Consider the following 16,536-nt stretch of genomic DNA (forward strand, 5'->3'; position numbering starts at 1 on the left):
TCTTGGGCCCCGTATGTAAGGAAGGATGTGCTGGCCTTGGAAAGGGTCCACAGGAGGTTCACAAGAATGATCCTGGGAATGAAGAGCTTGCCATATGAGTAACAGTTGAGGACTCTAGGTCTGTACTCAGTGGAGTTTGGAAGGATGAGGGGGGATTTAATTGAAACTTACAGGATACTGCGAGGCCTGGATAGAGTAGGCATGGAAAGGATGTTTTCATTTGTAGGAGAAACTAGGACCTGAGGGCACAGGATCAGACTGAAGGGATGATCCTTTAAAACAGAGTTGAAGAGGAATTTCTTCAGCCAGAGGGTGGTGAATCTGTGGAACTCTTTGCTGCAGAAGGCTGTGGAGGCCAAATCACTGAGTGTCTTTAAGACAAGTTAAATAGGTTCTTGATTAATAAGGGGATCAGGGGTTATGTGGAGAAGGCAGGAGAATGGGGATGAGGAAATATCAGCCATGATTGAATGGCAGAGCAGACTCGATGGGCCGAATGGCCTAATGGTCTGTCTTATGGTCTTATTTGCAAAGGCAAATCTGCCATCTGTCCATCAAATTGCGCTGTGACATCAATAAGGACCCTCAATGGAACCACTTCTCCAGGGTAGGTTTTTAACACTATCTTTGGGGGTTTGTGGTACCAATGAGATGGCTGCCCCAGTGTCTATCTTCATCTTCACCGGCTGACCATCCAGTAATGGAGTGACCCAGTAATGGTTTGTTTCACCAGCAATAGCCAGTACCTTCAATGAAAGTTCATCTTCGGACCGTGAATCAAGTTTCTCCTCACGTCGCTTTTGTACCATGTGGACACTTTTTCCTTTATTTGATTTCCCATTTGATTTAATCGGCTCTTGCCTTTTGCGTATTTTGCCAGATAATTGTTCATTTTTCCAACAAGCGTGTGCAATGTGGCTCTTTCTGCTCCCATTCCTGCACATGCTGCCTGTGAGGTAATGATCTGCTGCTGAGAGTTAGGCTTTATACCCCTGTGGCAAGTGTGGGTCTGCTCATGCATTTGAGTTCAGTCGACATGTGTGAATCCTAATGCTTCAACTCAAGTGTTGAGATTCTTTGGCCGCTAATTCCATGGACACAAAGCAACTTTCAAAGGTCAGGTTGGTTCCAGTTAACAAGTGCTTTTGAATAGCTTCACTCTTTAAACCACAGACTAATCTATCTCTGACAGTATCGTTTAACCCATCCCTTGCTCAGGAAATCTGGGATAATTATATCTGCTGCTATCTTGTCTGCTTGGCCAAAATAGCCAAATCTCTCTGTATATGAGCTGCGCTGCTCTGTATTTTCATCAAACTGCCCCATGGTGCCTTTTGTTTCCAGGGAACCCAGCGTGGCGGCTGCGGACAGAGCCCAGCGCCGCCACAGTCAGGGTGGAGGGGAGGAGGGGGGCACCATGGGAGGGGGGGGGGTTCCACGGGCAGGGGGGATTTGGCGGTGGCTAGGGTTACTGGTGGGTGGAGATTCGGGGTGGCGAGGCGGGTTACGGAGGCCAGTATGTGGCAGGCCGGGTCCGCGAGTGGCCGGCACCATGTTGCAAGCCGCGGCCGCGGTAGGTCACCGCGGTGCACATGTGCGGCCATGGACCCGGCAATTCTCTGACCATATCCACAGATAAAGCGGGGGGGAGGGGGGGGGGGGCTTTATGCTACGCGGCTGCTAGCCTCCCCACCAGATGGAAGATCGGTGCGGCTTTTGCGACGTTCTTTCTGGCGTAAAACGCCACTGTTCCATAGGACCATAAGACATAGGAGCAGAATTAGGCCACTCGGCCCATCGAGTCTGCTCCACCATTCAATCATGGCTGATATTCTTCTCGTCCCCATTCTCCTGCCTTCTCCCCATAACCCCCGATCCCCTTATTAATCAGTAACCTATCTATCTCTGTCTTAAAGACACTCGGTGAATTGGCCTCCACAGCCTTCTGCGGCAAAGAGTTCCACAGATTCACCAGCCGCTGGGTGAAGAAATTCTTCCTCATCTCTGTTTTAAAGGATCGTCCCTTTAACCTGAGATGGTGTCCTCTGCTTCTAGTTTTTCCTACAAGTGGAAACATCCTCTCCATCGCCATCGTCAGCACTCATTCTGCAAATCGAAGAATCCAGCCCATCAGTTCTGTCAGATAAAGGGCCAAAAGGCCTCCTCCTGCTCCTATCATCTATGTATCTATGTAAAGCAGCAGCATGTTGTCACTAAGCCAATGGGAAGCAATTGGGCCAAGCAATATTTTTTTGCTTCTGTCTTCTTATGTTAAAGACTGAAACCTCTTTGTAAACATGAGCAAGTATTGTCCAGTAGCCTTCATGGGGCAGTGGAGGGGCCTCCAGTACGGTCGACCAGGTAGCAGTGTATATACTCAGAGGGATAGCTTGAGACTCAGCTCGTGCACCATTCTCATTTGATTTTCAAAGAAAGAAGTCAATATAAGCCGGAGGGAAAGTTTCACAAATTAGCTCAATGCGATTAAAAAAAAACTTGGAGGCGCTGGGGTGCAGAAAGTGCCAGAAATAGACAGCATTGGTTCTGTCTAAAAGGTTGCAATTGAAATGTTTCCCAGTCCTTTCTCTTTGCAAGCACAGATGGGCATGCAAGGTATTTATAATAGTTTCTGTATTATTTTCAGCTCACAATGAACCGCTTGGTAATATTTTGTTCATTGTAGCACGGACATCATTGCACCTGGGTGCGGGACCCAGTCTCAGTAAAACGTACTTGAGAAATAGACATGTTATCATTGTGAAGCCCCTTTACCCACTCACTCAGTCACTGGCTGCATGAACCCGCCAATCGTTTTAGTGACGTGAATCATTGACGCTTAATAAAAGGTTTCCAGCTCATTTGCTTCCCATGCCATTTTTTTCTCTGAAGGCATTGACACCTTGCTGATGAAATTCCAACGGGCTTTGGGATCTTTGCTCTATGCCAATCCACTTACACAATCGCAACTCATATTTAGAAAGGGCTTGAGCATGGCCCCGAGGTGTAACCAGGCACAAACTCACACTGAGACGAAGAAGGAGGCCTGAGGACGGGTGAACAAATGGTTCATCAAACAACAACACCACCATATACTTGTATAATGGCTTCAATGTGATATAATGTCCCCAGGCACTTCACAAGAACATGAAAATCAAGTGCGACACCGAGCCACAGGAGGAGATATGAGGTCAGATGATTTAAAGCTTGGTCAAAGAGATAGTCTTCAAGGCGTGTCTTAAAGACAGAAAGTGAGCGGAGAGGTGGAGGAAGAGAAGGGCCTGGATAACTGATGACAAGGAAAACAATGACGCAGCAGTTAACATTGGGGACAGAATTGGAGGGTCACACCTTGGAGGTGTGCGAGGCTAGTGGAGGTTACAGAAAAGGGGATAGGTGAGGCCACGGAGCAGTGATAGGCAATCTCGGCTAATACCCTCAGCTATCTCAGTGTCTGCAAGATTCAAATCGGACATGGCCACTGACCATGGCCTCACGAATGAAATTGAATACATTTAACGCATGCTGAATATTTCATAACGAGTTATAGAAAATGCTTAAACATTTGTGTATTAATAGAGCTATCAAATGGTAAAAACAAAAGAAATATTTACGCTTTCATTGCACGTAGCTCTCACAGTCAGTGTTGTGAGCAATCAGCATGCACCTCATTCAGATGCTCTTGCTTTTACCTGGGAATCACTTCAGTTAAACCGGAAGAAGGGAAAAACAGGCGGGCGGAAACCAGTGGAATGCGGCAATTCTGCATCTGGGAAAAAGCCAATAAATTGTCTCACGTGGGCCGCACTCGGGATCCTGATGGGCTTAACGCACCCCCCCCCCCCCCGGGCCCACAGGTTGCCCATCGCTGTCACGGAGAGATTTGGAAACAAGGATGAGCATTTCAAAATCAAGATGAGGAACCAAAGTAGATCAGGGCGTACAGGCATGAGAGGTGAACGAACTTCTGCGAGTTAAGACACAGAGAGTAGAGTTTGGGATGACCTCAAGTTTAAAGGGGGTAAAATATGGAAGACCAAGCAGGAATGCACTGGAGTGGTCAAGTCTCGAGGTGTCTCACTATCGATGTATCACAGTCTGGCTTGATTCGACTTTTGTTATGTGAACGCATTTTCCCTCCGAGATCTCTGCTCTGGAGCAAGATTCCAGGCTGAATTTTCCCCTTCCAACCCCAGAGCAGTGGAAGCAATTGCAGTGTGCCCCCATGCCAGCCCAGCCCAATGAACAAGGTCAGCACATTCCAAGGATCGTATCTGGGACCTTCCCGGTCGGTACGGCCCTGCTTTTACTGGATAAGCTTGCTGAGGAATGGTTGGCTTTAATGCATTCCTCTTTGTGGTAGCAGCAGATTGCAAAGATTGAGCCAAAAAAATGAACTTTTGGCTTAAAAACCGATGATCTGGATCAAATTCTGTAGAAATGGCAGAAAACAAAAAATAATGAGTTTGTGATCAAAAGCAATGGTAAAAGGGGGGGGGGGGTGGTCAAGAGAGACAGTGCCTCAGCTAAACCAACAGGAACACAAAATGGGCAGTTTTCCGCTATGGTTAGCGGCTACACGGTGTGGTTTGAACCAATCCATGCTGTGACAAACATGCAAGACCTTAAAGGGAGTATTTAATTGTTAGCAATTTGAATGCTGGGAGCAAAGATTTTGTAGATCAGAACAATCTGGTTTAGCTTGTTAACTCTTTGAGGGTTTTAAATATGCCGCTTCATTCTTTCTCTGATTCTACTTCCTACGGAAGCTAAAGAAATTTGGCATGTCTGCATCGACTCTCACAAACTTCTACAGATGTGCTATAGAGAGCATCCTATCTGGCTGGATCACAGCCTGGTATGGCAACTGCTCGGCCCAAGATCGCAAGAAACTGCAGAATGTGGTGAACTCAGCCCAGCGCATTGCACAAACTTTCCACCCTCTCACTGATTCTGTCTACACCTCCCGCTGCCTCAGGAAGGCAGACAGCATTATCAGAGACCCCTCCCACCCAGGCATTGCCTTCTTCCAGACCCTTCCATCAGGCAGAAGGTACAGAAGTCTGAAGACCCGCACATCCAGACATAGGAACAGCTTCTTCCCCACAGCTACCAGACTCCTCAACGACTCTCCCTCGTACTGATCTGTTCCCTGTAAGAACACTATTCACAACGCCCTATGCTGCTCTTGCTCATGTATTTGCTTTGTTTGGCACCTTGTTCCGCACTGTAACCAATCACTGTTTGTCGATGTGCCATTTGTCAATGTTCTCTGTTGATTATTCTTTTTGTCTACTATGTACGTACTGTGTACGTTCCCTTGGCTGCAGAAAAATACTTTTCACTGTACTTGGGTACACGCGACAATAAATCAAATCAAATCAAAAATCAAATCTTCAGGTAACTTGCCTAAGAGGGTGTTGGTGACTGTGGATTTCCAGGTGACGGCCCATGGTTACGTTTGGCAAGTGCCCCACTGGCTCACCGTTTGCCTTCTGTAACTGCAGCTTGACAAGGTGACACGTCCATTCTCATTGCCTGCCATCGGCACGTTGGAAGGACTTACAAGTTCACCAACAACCTGTTTGGCCACCTGATGAATCCATGGCCATCAAATCCTGGAGTGGGACTTGAATCTGAATCTTCTGGTTCAGAATGAGGGACACTGCCCACTGTACCACAAGACTGCCAACATCTATTTTATCGCAAAAACCATAGCACTGTCATTCCAGATTGAGTAATGGAGACATGCAACATCTTAATATCATACCGCGCCAGGCAAATCCATTATTCTTATTGAGAAGGTATTGCACATTTCTTTTTTTATTATTATTCTTTCTTGAGATGTTGTTCACTGGCAAAGCTAATGTATTGCCCATCCCTAATTGCCCTTGAGAAGGAGGTGGTGAGCCACCTTTTACAGTCCATGAGGTGTAGGTACACCCACAGTGCTGTTAGGGAGGGGGCTCCAGGAGTTTGACCCAGTGATAGTGAAGGAACAGCAATAGGGCTCCAAGTCAGGATTGGACGTAACCGAGAGGAGAGGAGAATTTGCAAGTGGTGGTGTTGCCATGCATCTGCTTCTCTCATTCTTCTGGGTGTTGAGGGTTTGGAAGGTGCTGTTGAGGGAGCCATGGTGAGTTGCAGCAGGGTATCTTTTCAATAGTAAACTCTGCTGCCATTGTCCGCCAAGACAGCAGAGATAGTTAAGGTGGTGGATGCACTTCTAATCAAGTGGGGTGCAGTGTCTTGGATGGTATTGAGCTTCTTGAGTGTTTTTGGAGCTGTGTTCAGCCAGGCAAGTAGACAGTATTCCATCACCTTCCTGACTTGGGCCTTGCACACAGCGTGTAGGCTTTGGGAAGTCAGGAGGTGAGTTGCTCAGCCTCTGACCTGCTCTCACAGCCACAATATTTATATGGTTGGTCAATGGTAACCAGGATGTCGATGGTGGACAACTTAGTGATGGAAATGGCTTTGAATGTCAAGAGGAGATGGTTAGATTCTTTCTTGTTGATGATGGCCATTGCTTGGCACTTGTGTGGCACAAATGTTAATTGCCACTTGTCAGCCTGAATGTTGCCTGAGCTGTGACGCATACTTCACTATCTGGGGGTTCAAAAAATGCTATTGAACAATGTGCAATCATCAGCAATCACCCCCACTTCAGAGGGAAGATTCTAGATGAAGCAGCTGAAGCTGGGTGGGCCTGGGACACCATCATCAATATCTCCGACAGTGATTTCCTGGGATGTCACTTGATGGCTGGTGTCCAACAATCACAACCATCTCCCTTTGTGGTAGCTCTAACTCCAGCCAGGGGAATAGGGGAATAATTTCCCCTGATTGCTGTTGACTTAACGTTTGCTCGGGTCAGGATTTTAGGGTCCCCCCCTCTAAACCCCCCCCCCCCCCCCCCCCCCCACCCCTCCACCCACCCCCCGGTGAATGCAGCAAGTCATTTTTTTTTCAATTTAGTTTGGCAGAGACCGTGATATCCCATTAGCCAGGAGGGGCAGTAAAATCCTGGCCTAGGGCTCCTTCATGCCACACTTGGTCAAGTTGCTATCTAGGTTACTCATTCTCACAACACCTTCCTGTACCAGCCTCCCCGGACAGGCGCCGGAATGTGGCGACTAGGGGCTTTTCACAGTAACTTCATTGAAGCCTACTCGTGACAATAAGCAATTTTCATTTTTCATTATTGGGACAAGGCTGCAGAGTCCAAACGGAGAATCGGTGAACAGATTGTTGCAGAGTACGGGTCACTTGTCGGTGACACTTTGCGATGACTGAGAGTGGACGGATGGACAATGTCTCCACTATTAATGGGAAATGATAAATGGAATTGGCTAAATCAACAGAGATTGGATGATATTGACCGGAAACAAAATCTATTTCCGGTTTCAGGTGCGTTTAGTCGGCTGTTTCGCGGCGGCTGCAGTGTTGAGAAATATCTGACTATCCAATGGCACTTTGCTATTTATTTCGGCCTCGGGGAGTTTCTGTCCACCGAGGCCACTCTGGCCCGCCAGCAGGAAAGGCTCCTTGCAGATCGGGGCACCACTTTGTCTGACTGCCCCAACCCTCCCCCACCAACCTCGGGGAGACCCCCGGGAACACCCGCTCACACCCCTCCTGGCCAGGCCCCCCAGGCCCGATCCCTGGCAGTGTCAACCTGGCATTCGAAGGGCAGCACGGTGGCCTAGTGGTTAGCATAGCAGCCTCACGGCGCTGAGGTCCCAGGTTCGATCCCGGCTCTGGGTCACTGTGTGTGGAGTTTGCACATTCTCCCCGTGTCTGCGTGGGTTTCGCCCCCACAACCCAAAAATGTGCAGAGTAGGTGGATTGGCCGCTCTAAATTGCCCCTTAATTGGAAAAAAATAATTGGGTAATCTAAATTTTAAAAAAAACTAAAAAAAAAAAAAACCTGGCATTCGGGCACCCTGGAAGCGCCACCTTCGATGTGCCGAGGTGTCAGCGTGGCAATCCTTAGGTGTCCGAGTGTCAGAGGGAGTGCCAGGGTGCCACCCTGCCCTGTCCCTGACCACCAGGGGGTACCCTAGTGGCCTGGGAGACCCACCTGGGGGGTCCCTAGTGGCCTGGGAGAGCCACCTGGGGGGTCCCTAGTGGCCTGGGAGAGCCACCTGGGGGGTCCCTAGTGGCCTGGGAGAGCCACCTGGGGGGTCCATAGTGGCCTGGGAGACAGCTGGTTTGTGATGCAGAGCGAGGCCAGCAGTACGGGTTCAATTCCCGCACCTCACTAAGTGAGGTTATTCAGGAAGGCCCCGCCTTCTCAACCTTGCCCCTCGCCTGAGGTGTGGTGACCCTCAGGTTAAATCACCACTGGTCAGCTCTCCCCCTCAAAGGGAAAATCAGCCTATGGTCACCTGGGAATACAGCAATTTTACCTTTCACCTCAGCTAATTTCCACTCAGCAGGACCTCTCAAACATCAACGAGGTGATGACCTGATCTTCTGTATTAATAATAATGGCTGAAGATTAATATTGACCAGGACACCAGGTCAACTCCCCTGCTTGTTTCAAAATCATGGGATCTTTCCATTCACCTGAGAGAACAGGCAGGCCAAACAGCTGCACCTCAGACAGTGTAGCACCCCCTCGGAATTATACAGCCTAGGTAATGCATGTGGGCTTTTCGAGTGGGACTCAAACCCACGACTGAAAGTTCTGGGCCACACCTGATAGCGGAAAGTTTGATGGTGAGTTTCAGAAGATGGCTTGATCATTGTTTTTTTTTTTTTGTTTTTATATAAATTTAGATTACCCAATTATTTTTTCTATTAAGGGGCAATTTAGCGTGGCCAATCCACCTACTCTGCACATTTTTGGGTTGTGGGGGCGAAACCCACGCAGACACGGGGAGAATGTACAAACTCCACACGGACAGTGACCCAGAGCCGGGATCGAACCTGGGACCTCAGCGCTGTGAGGTGGTTGTGCTAACCACTAGGCCTGGCTTGATCATTGTTAATCATTGCAGGAATGGGCAGTGGAGATGGGAGGGGGGGTCGAGAAGTGGCAGAAAATGGTGGGACACAGCCAAGAGTGCCTTGGTCATTATTTGTCCCCTCCTAGCAGACATCACTGGATATAATGATCAGGAGTGGGGAGTTAGCTGACTTCACTCCCTCACATGTTCAGGTGTCAAGGGTCCTTATTGTGTTGCTGGGACCAGATAACTTGGATTGGCGCTCACTCGTGTGTCATGGTAGGGAGATATTAGGAACTTGGGTCCACAAATTGGGTCCAAGATGTAACAGACAATTTTGGGGTTAAATAGACTGAGGGAAAAGACTGCTAGCAGCAGAGTTCGAGGGATATGCTCACAGCCTGAGCTAAGTTGCCCCATTCAGACTTAACCTCGTTCGTGGGAATATACAGAATGCCCCGGTTCAGCCAGGATGATCCACTCTCAAAGTCCGTTGTCATTCAGGACAACCTTGTTTGACCAGCCATCATCTCATCACAGAGTCTGACAACATATATGTCCATCAATGGAAGGTTAGCTGTGTATAAATGCTCTGATCTTTTGTACAAACGTGAGTGCACAATCAACCAAGATAACAATGAGATTCATATCTGGCCACCTCAGAGGCAAACCTTTGTTTGTGGGGGTAGGTGGAGTTTAGAGAGAGAGAGAAAGAGACAGAGAGAAAAATAGAAAGAAAACCTTTTTTTGAATAGTTAGGGCAGAAGTCTGTGGAGATCACCCAGAGAGGTCATGGAGGAAGTTGCTTCAGATACTCACTCTTCCAACTTCTTCCATCGGGCAGGAGATACAAATGTCTAAGAACACACACAAACAGATTCAAAAACAGTTTCTTCCCCGCTGTTACCAGACTCCTAAACGACCCTCTTTTTTTCAATTCGTAATTTTTAACGTTTCATACAATAAAACGTGTTATTAACTTCCCATCAATACAGCTTTTCACAAAAATAAAAATGAACCATCCGCGCCTTGAGGGGGGCGGGATTTTGAAGTTTGCGTACATAAAAAGGACCATTTCGTTTTATTGTTTAGGGGAAAAAAACCTCAACGAAAGCAACTCTGCGATTATTGGAACGGGGGCCGCTCGGTGACCGCCGAGCTAATATACATTCCTACACAATTTCCTTCAAAATTGAACACAAAAAGAAAAAAGTCTTTAAAGATACAAACTAGGTGATCGTGTTTTATTAGTCATAATGGTGAGACCCTGGGCCGAACAGTAGCGGTGTAGATTTGTGAAGGGGGGGTCAGAAAGCCGCCACCGCCGGGTATAAGCAGAGATGGAGCAGCAACCGCCAGCCTCTCACTCTGGTACATGGACGGGGACAGGTTAGCCAATTATAATCTAGCTGGGAAAACACAAGGCTGGGAAATTAACGGATCTCTATCTCGCCCCTGAACAAAAAAAAAAATTAAAGTAACGGAAAGGGAGGAGGTTGGATCTCAGAACAAGACCAAAGACTCAATGTCACTGGTTGTAGGAGTTGTGTCCTCCATAGCCGCCGCCTCCCCAGCCCCGGGAGTAGCCGTCTCCCCGGTAGTAGCTGTCGCCCTGACTTTCGTACTGCCGAGGGCCTTAGCCGCCGCCTCCTCGTCCGTGTCCGTAGCCGCTGTCCCAGCTTCCTCCGTAGCCGCCACCGCCCGACTTTTTCTCGGCGTGGTCCACCCGGATCTGCCGCCCTTCCAGGGATTTTCCGTTCATCGCTTCCATCGCCTCCATCACCTCCATCGCGTCGTTGGCATCCTCGGGGTTCTCGAAAGTGATGAAGCCGAAACCGCGGGACGCCATGGTGTCTTTGTCTTTAATCACTCTCACCTCAGCGATCTGCCCGTACTTGGAGAAAGCATCCTCCAGGGCCTGCTCGTCGGTGTCGAAGTTGAGGCCGCCGACTAACAACTTTGCTTCTTCAGTCATGGTGCTGAGATGTATCTGCCCGGGTCCGTTAGATTGGGAGCTCCTCCTTCACGTTGCACACTCGCTGCTTTCCTCCGCACGCTGTCTCCTAAACAACCCTCTTATGGACTGACCTCATAAACACTACACCCTGTATGATTCATCCGATACCAGTGTTATGTAGCTAAATTGTGTTGCCCTGTTGTGTATTTTCTTTTATTTCCTTTTCTTTTGAGGCAGCACGGTGGCGCAGTGGGTTAGCCCTGTTGCCTCACGGCGCCGAGGTCCCAGGTTCGATCCCGGCTCTGGGTCACTGTCCGTGTGGAGTTTGCACATTCTTCCCGTGTTTGCGTGGGTTTCACCCCCACAACCCAAAGATGTGCAGGGTAGGTGGATTGGCCATGCTAAATTGCCCCTTAATTGGAAAAAAATTAATTGGATACACTAAATTTATTTTTTTTTTAAAATTTCCTTTTCTTTTTATGTACTTAATGATCTGTTGAGCTGCTCGCAGAAAAATACCTTGGTACACGTGACAATAAACAAAATCCAAATACAATCCAAATCCAATACAGATTTTCAAAAAGGATTCTAAAGGAATTTGACTTACAGCAAAGAACTGCTTCGTAAATACAAGTATCATCTTTGTCTATCAATTTAAGAAACATGTAGTTTCTTAACCTTAACACATTCATTCCCACTAAACCACACACCCAACAATATGTTTATTAGATGGTAGGCTTAATGGGAACTAATGCGTTAAGGTTAAGAAACTACATGTAATCTGTTAGTGTGAGAGCCAAGGTAAAAGTTTAAAAGTGTTTTTTTTTTTCTTTTGTTTTAATAAAGTTTGTTTATAAAATAACTGAGCCCTGTTTCCAATATTATCACTCCTGGATCGAATTGATTTTTCTGCACCGCCTTAAAAATTCAAAAGGTTATGGCATCTGGTCCAGCCTCTTAACCTCTGTTGAGACCTGACCAGACATCTGTAAGACGTGCATATGACAATCCGTTATCAGTGCAATGCCACAGGGCAGAGATGTTTTACCAAGGGTGGCATGTTGTGCAGTGGTTAGCACTGGGACTGCAGCACTGAGGACCGGGGATGGAATCCCGGCTCTGGGTCACTGTCCGTGTGGAGTTTGCACGTTCTCCCCGTGTCTGCGTGGGCTTCACCCCCGAAGCCCAAAGATGTGCAGGTTAGGTGGATTGGCCACACTAAATTGCCCCTTAATTGGAGAAAAAAATAATTGTAATAATGTAAAAACAAAATAGAGAAGATTTACCTACTCTTTTCAGTCCATGACGACACTGCAATACCGATGCAGAAACGTTGCCAAAATCTTCGAAGGATCAAACAATCTAATATTTTGTGCTACAAACAAATTGACAATCTCACTTTGCAAGTTGAGGCAGCAGAAACATTTGATGCAATTTAATTATTATTCTATTAATCTCATTTGCAGCTTGAGAAGGCCTGAGGGAAAAGATTATAGGGGCGACTTTGTGTCTGTGTGTCAGAAAAATATCCCAGATTGTGCTGGATGAATCATAGTGAAGCTTCCTCCTGCATAGTTGACGCCACAATCAAACACAGACATCATTTCAAATTAGAAAGCAGATTATTGGCCCACTGTCTCTCGTTTTCTGCCATTTTCCAAAATCTTACAATATTTCCCACTTGGGTTAGATTATATATGAACACAAGGCTTCAAAGAATGGGAATTGGAATAATGCTTTGGCAGTGGGCATCCAATGTGCTTTCCCCATCACATGGTGGCCAGTTTATTCTGAGCTTCGCTCCAAGACTTACATAGCTGCCAGCTTTTTCTGCAGCAACAACAAAAAAAAAAATCCTGGAGCTTCTACCGTTTTACATTAGTGTCATCAAGGAAAAGGTCAATTAGAATGTTAATAATCCTTTGATCCTTCAGTCGTCCACAGCGTGTGATTTGGAAAGCCATTTTTCACCGATCTTACTGTAGATTTACAATGCGCGCCACAATGCGAAGGACTGAATGTTTGGCATACGCCCAATATACTCGAGCTGTCAACTTTCCTACGGGAAAATCCTGGAGGTCTAATCGCCTGCATTGAGTCGCAGCAAGAACAAGGGGGATTCACCCTTGCCACGATTGCAACCACCTTAAAAATCAGCCCGCAGCATTTTGATAATTAATTAGACAGCATTCTGTTCACCTGTTCACCTCTTTAATAACCACCGTTTGCTCCCCATTTTATTGTGCCACTATTATGTAAAGATACAATGTCAGTTTTTTCGAATCAAATTATCAACTCTTTGGATTGTTGAATTATGAAAATGCTGATCAAGAATGACTTAGAAACAACAATGAAACATTCACACCTCTCCATTGAAACATCCCATTCCCCCGACCACCATCACAAAGTCCCGTTCCCTCTTACAGGAGTTATTACCTCTGCTACTCGGCCAGGAAGACTTTTCCAGATATCAATTATTCTTTGTACAGTCGGTGAGTGAGACTCAAAGTTACTTTGGGTAGGTTTGTTGACAAGAGGTGACACCAGGATTAATATGTTCATTCATCAGATACGCTCAAGAGACTGCAGAAGCACTTCAATGCATTCCCTCAATCTTTGGCCAGGATTTCATGCTCAACACCACAGCGGGTTCTGAGGCCAACGGTGTGGAGGGGAGGGGAGAGGAGGGGGAGAGATCTTAAATTGCAAGGATGGGATTCCCCTCCAGGGTGTACCCCACCCTGACCTGGTCCCGATTTTCCACCGGGGAAGGCAGGGCCTCAGAGCTGACGTCCACCCTTGCCCCAATTTTAGGCTGGCAGGTGGATGATGCATCGGCTGGTTAAGGCCGAAATTGAACTGAGCTTGATCTTGGGTGATAAGGGCGGGCAGAAGCAGGGGGGGGGGGGGAGAGAAAGAGGAGGGGGGTTGTCTCCATTAGAAGCTCCCTCAGGGCCCAGCAACCCTCCGGACCAACCACCCCACCCAGCCAAACCCTCAAGACTTCCATCGACCCCCTCCGCCCCACCTTGAAACCCCAGGACTTCCCGACTGCATCTCCTCCGACCCTTGATCCCTGCTCTTGTCTTTCCCCTGGTTCCCGGTACAAGTTCCAGGCTCTTCGAGCCAATGCAGTGCATGTTCCTGGAATGACTGGAGAACACTGGCCAATCTGATTGGCCAGAAGATCTGCAAGGCAGGACTCCCTCCAGGTGACGGGCAAAAGTCCTATCTTCTGCAAACCAATGTTCATTAGTGCGTGAAATGGAATTGGGCCTGCTGGAGTTGGCAAGGAACTCTTCAGAATATGGAGGCCAACCCCTCCCACCATCCTGAAAATTCCAGCCTTTCTGCTTTGTGAATAACGTCCCCAGGTTTCTGTTGTATTCGTCTGTTTTTCATCTCATTGGCTTCACATTTCTCCCATCCTCTCCGAAAGGCAATGAACGTTTCAAGGCACGTCCTCCCAAAGCTGGTACCACAACTACACAGCTATTCTACAGCCTTTAGTACGCCAATAGACTCTTCAATCCTTAAGATAACCCAGCCAAAACTGTTTCCGTTCCCATCCAATGACCAGACAACCTGAGTTTCCAGTTGGGTCATTGCACAGCAATCAGCCATACCTCTGAGTCAGAGGTCGTGGGTTCAAGCCTCGATTGAAGTCTTGGCCACATAACCTAGACTTGACATTTTTGTGAAGCAGTGAGGAAATGATTCACCCTCGGCAGCATTGTCTTTCAGATGAGTTGATAAACTGATGCCCAATCTGTCTGCTCAGATGGAATTGAAAATGCTATGATAACATTCCAAAAGTATCTCTCCTCATCTCCTGGTCAATTGTCATCTCTTAAATAACACCATTAAAAATGGATCAACTGGTCTTTATCTCATTTGGTTTGAGTGTAAGTATCTATCGTGCCAATTGGTTGTCACATTCCCTGTACCACCAGCTCACCGTGGCATCTGTCTTCAGGATGCACTGCAGAAACTCACTATGAATCCTTGGTAAGTAACCGTCCAAAACTGTGACCTCCACCACCTAGAATAACAGAGGCAGTAGCCACATGGGAATATCACCACCTTGCATGTTCCCCTCCAAGCCGCACTCAATCCTGACTTGGAAATCCGTTGCAGTTTCTTCTCTGTCACAGAGCCGGAGGCCGGATTTTTCACGCAACCCTCCACATGTTTCACAGTGACCGAGGCCATTGGCTGGCAGAGAGATCCTCTGCTCCTGCCGTTGTCTACAGGGTTTCCCATTGAATGGGGCCCTCGGTACTGGGGGACCCGTGACTAGGGTGCACCGTCGGCAGCACTGGAAGATCCCGCCAGCGTGAACGGCCGGAAAGATCCAGCCAAAATCCTGGAATTCCCTCCATAACAGCAATGTGTACGTATCTGCTCCACATGGACTGCAGTGGTTCAAGAAGGCTGCTCATCACCACCTTCTGAAGGGCAATGCTGGTCTTGCCATGAAAAATTAAGTATCTAAGCAAGCCTCCAATAATAGTAGGTAAAAGAAGTGGAATAAGCCAATTTTATATGTTGGTAAACTGTTCCTTTATTATGAATTTTTCAATCTAACTGGCTGGGTCTTTGCTACTGATGTGGGTAACTCTAGGCTGGAAATTTCCTCCCTATAAAGCGTCCCTTTAGCTTCCATTTTTGTCCCGGGAGCCGGGTGTGGGATGAGCCCGCAGATTGGAGGCAACCTTAGAGGCAGCAAAGTGCCAGCGTGATCTCATTAAAATCTTTGCCTTGGTTCCATTTGTTGTCCCATTTGTTTCATTACACCTAAGGCAGTCTTGCCCTCGTCCATCACTACCCACCCACCCAACATGCATCCTCCATGCTAACCCAATGACAGGTCATGACCCCCCAGCTACTGCCATGGCTCCTTATACTCAATATCAACTCATTCTGCACACTGGGGCGAGAGCCCAGACTTCTGAATGGTTAACTCTGTTTATAAAGGGGCACAGAAGTGTTGACTTTGCTTGATTGACGTCTCTATGAAGTTATAATAAGTTATTTTCTTCTGAGGACTCTTTTGTCAGCGCTTCAATGTTTATTTGTACAAGGTTAAGAGATGTCAAATGTGTGTAGCTTTTGTTAGTGATATTTTAATGGTGTCGTTGATTGACACTGCTATAGGTTTGTCGTAACACATTTAAAAATATTGTGAATGGGTGTTGTTTAAAGCAGTTTTGCATATACCATTGTTACTATAGTGCTCATTAAGGGTATTCTGTTATTATCGGATTTGTGGAATGTATACTAAGTGTCCCAGCATGGAAAGACCGTGAGTTGGCATGGAGGATATGAGGGGCCATTGCAGGTGGGCCGAGGGGCATGAATTGGGATTGAGTTGGCATGAGCCTATAAACGGCCATGATGGTGGTTGGGGGGGAATGAGTTGGCATTGACTTGGCATGGGGGCCATACGGGCATTGGAATTGACTGTGGTTCATGACTCATTTGAGGGCCCACATGCCATGAGTCATGGAGAAGATGACTTGACCCCTGAATATTGCAGGGGGCTAGGGAATGCCTACCTCTGCAATGGAGCCAGCCTTGTCGGGAATGCGGGGTGCAGGCTTGCCATCTCCTCCCTTATTCCATGCC

At 47.4% G+C, this 16,536-nt stretch overlaps 1 pseudogene; it reads right to left on the minus strand.

The window, feature by feature from the left end:
* Positions 1-9,878: 9,878 nt before the first annotated feature.
* Positions 9,879-10,969, minus strand: LOC119971030 (annotated as a pseudogene).
* Positions 10,970-16,536: the final 5,567 nt, after the last annotated feature.

This window comes from Scyliorhinus canicula, chromosome 9, assembly GCF_902713615.1.
Source record: "Scyliorhinus canicula chromosome 9, sScyCan1.1, whole genome shotgun sequence".
Lineage (NCBI taxonomy): Eukaryota > Metazoa > Chordata > Chondrichthyes > Carcharhiniformes > Scyliorhinidae > Scyliorhinus > Scyliorhinus canicula.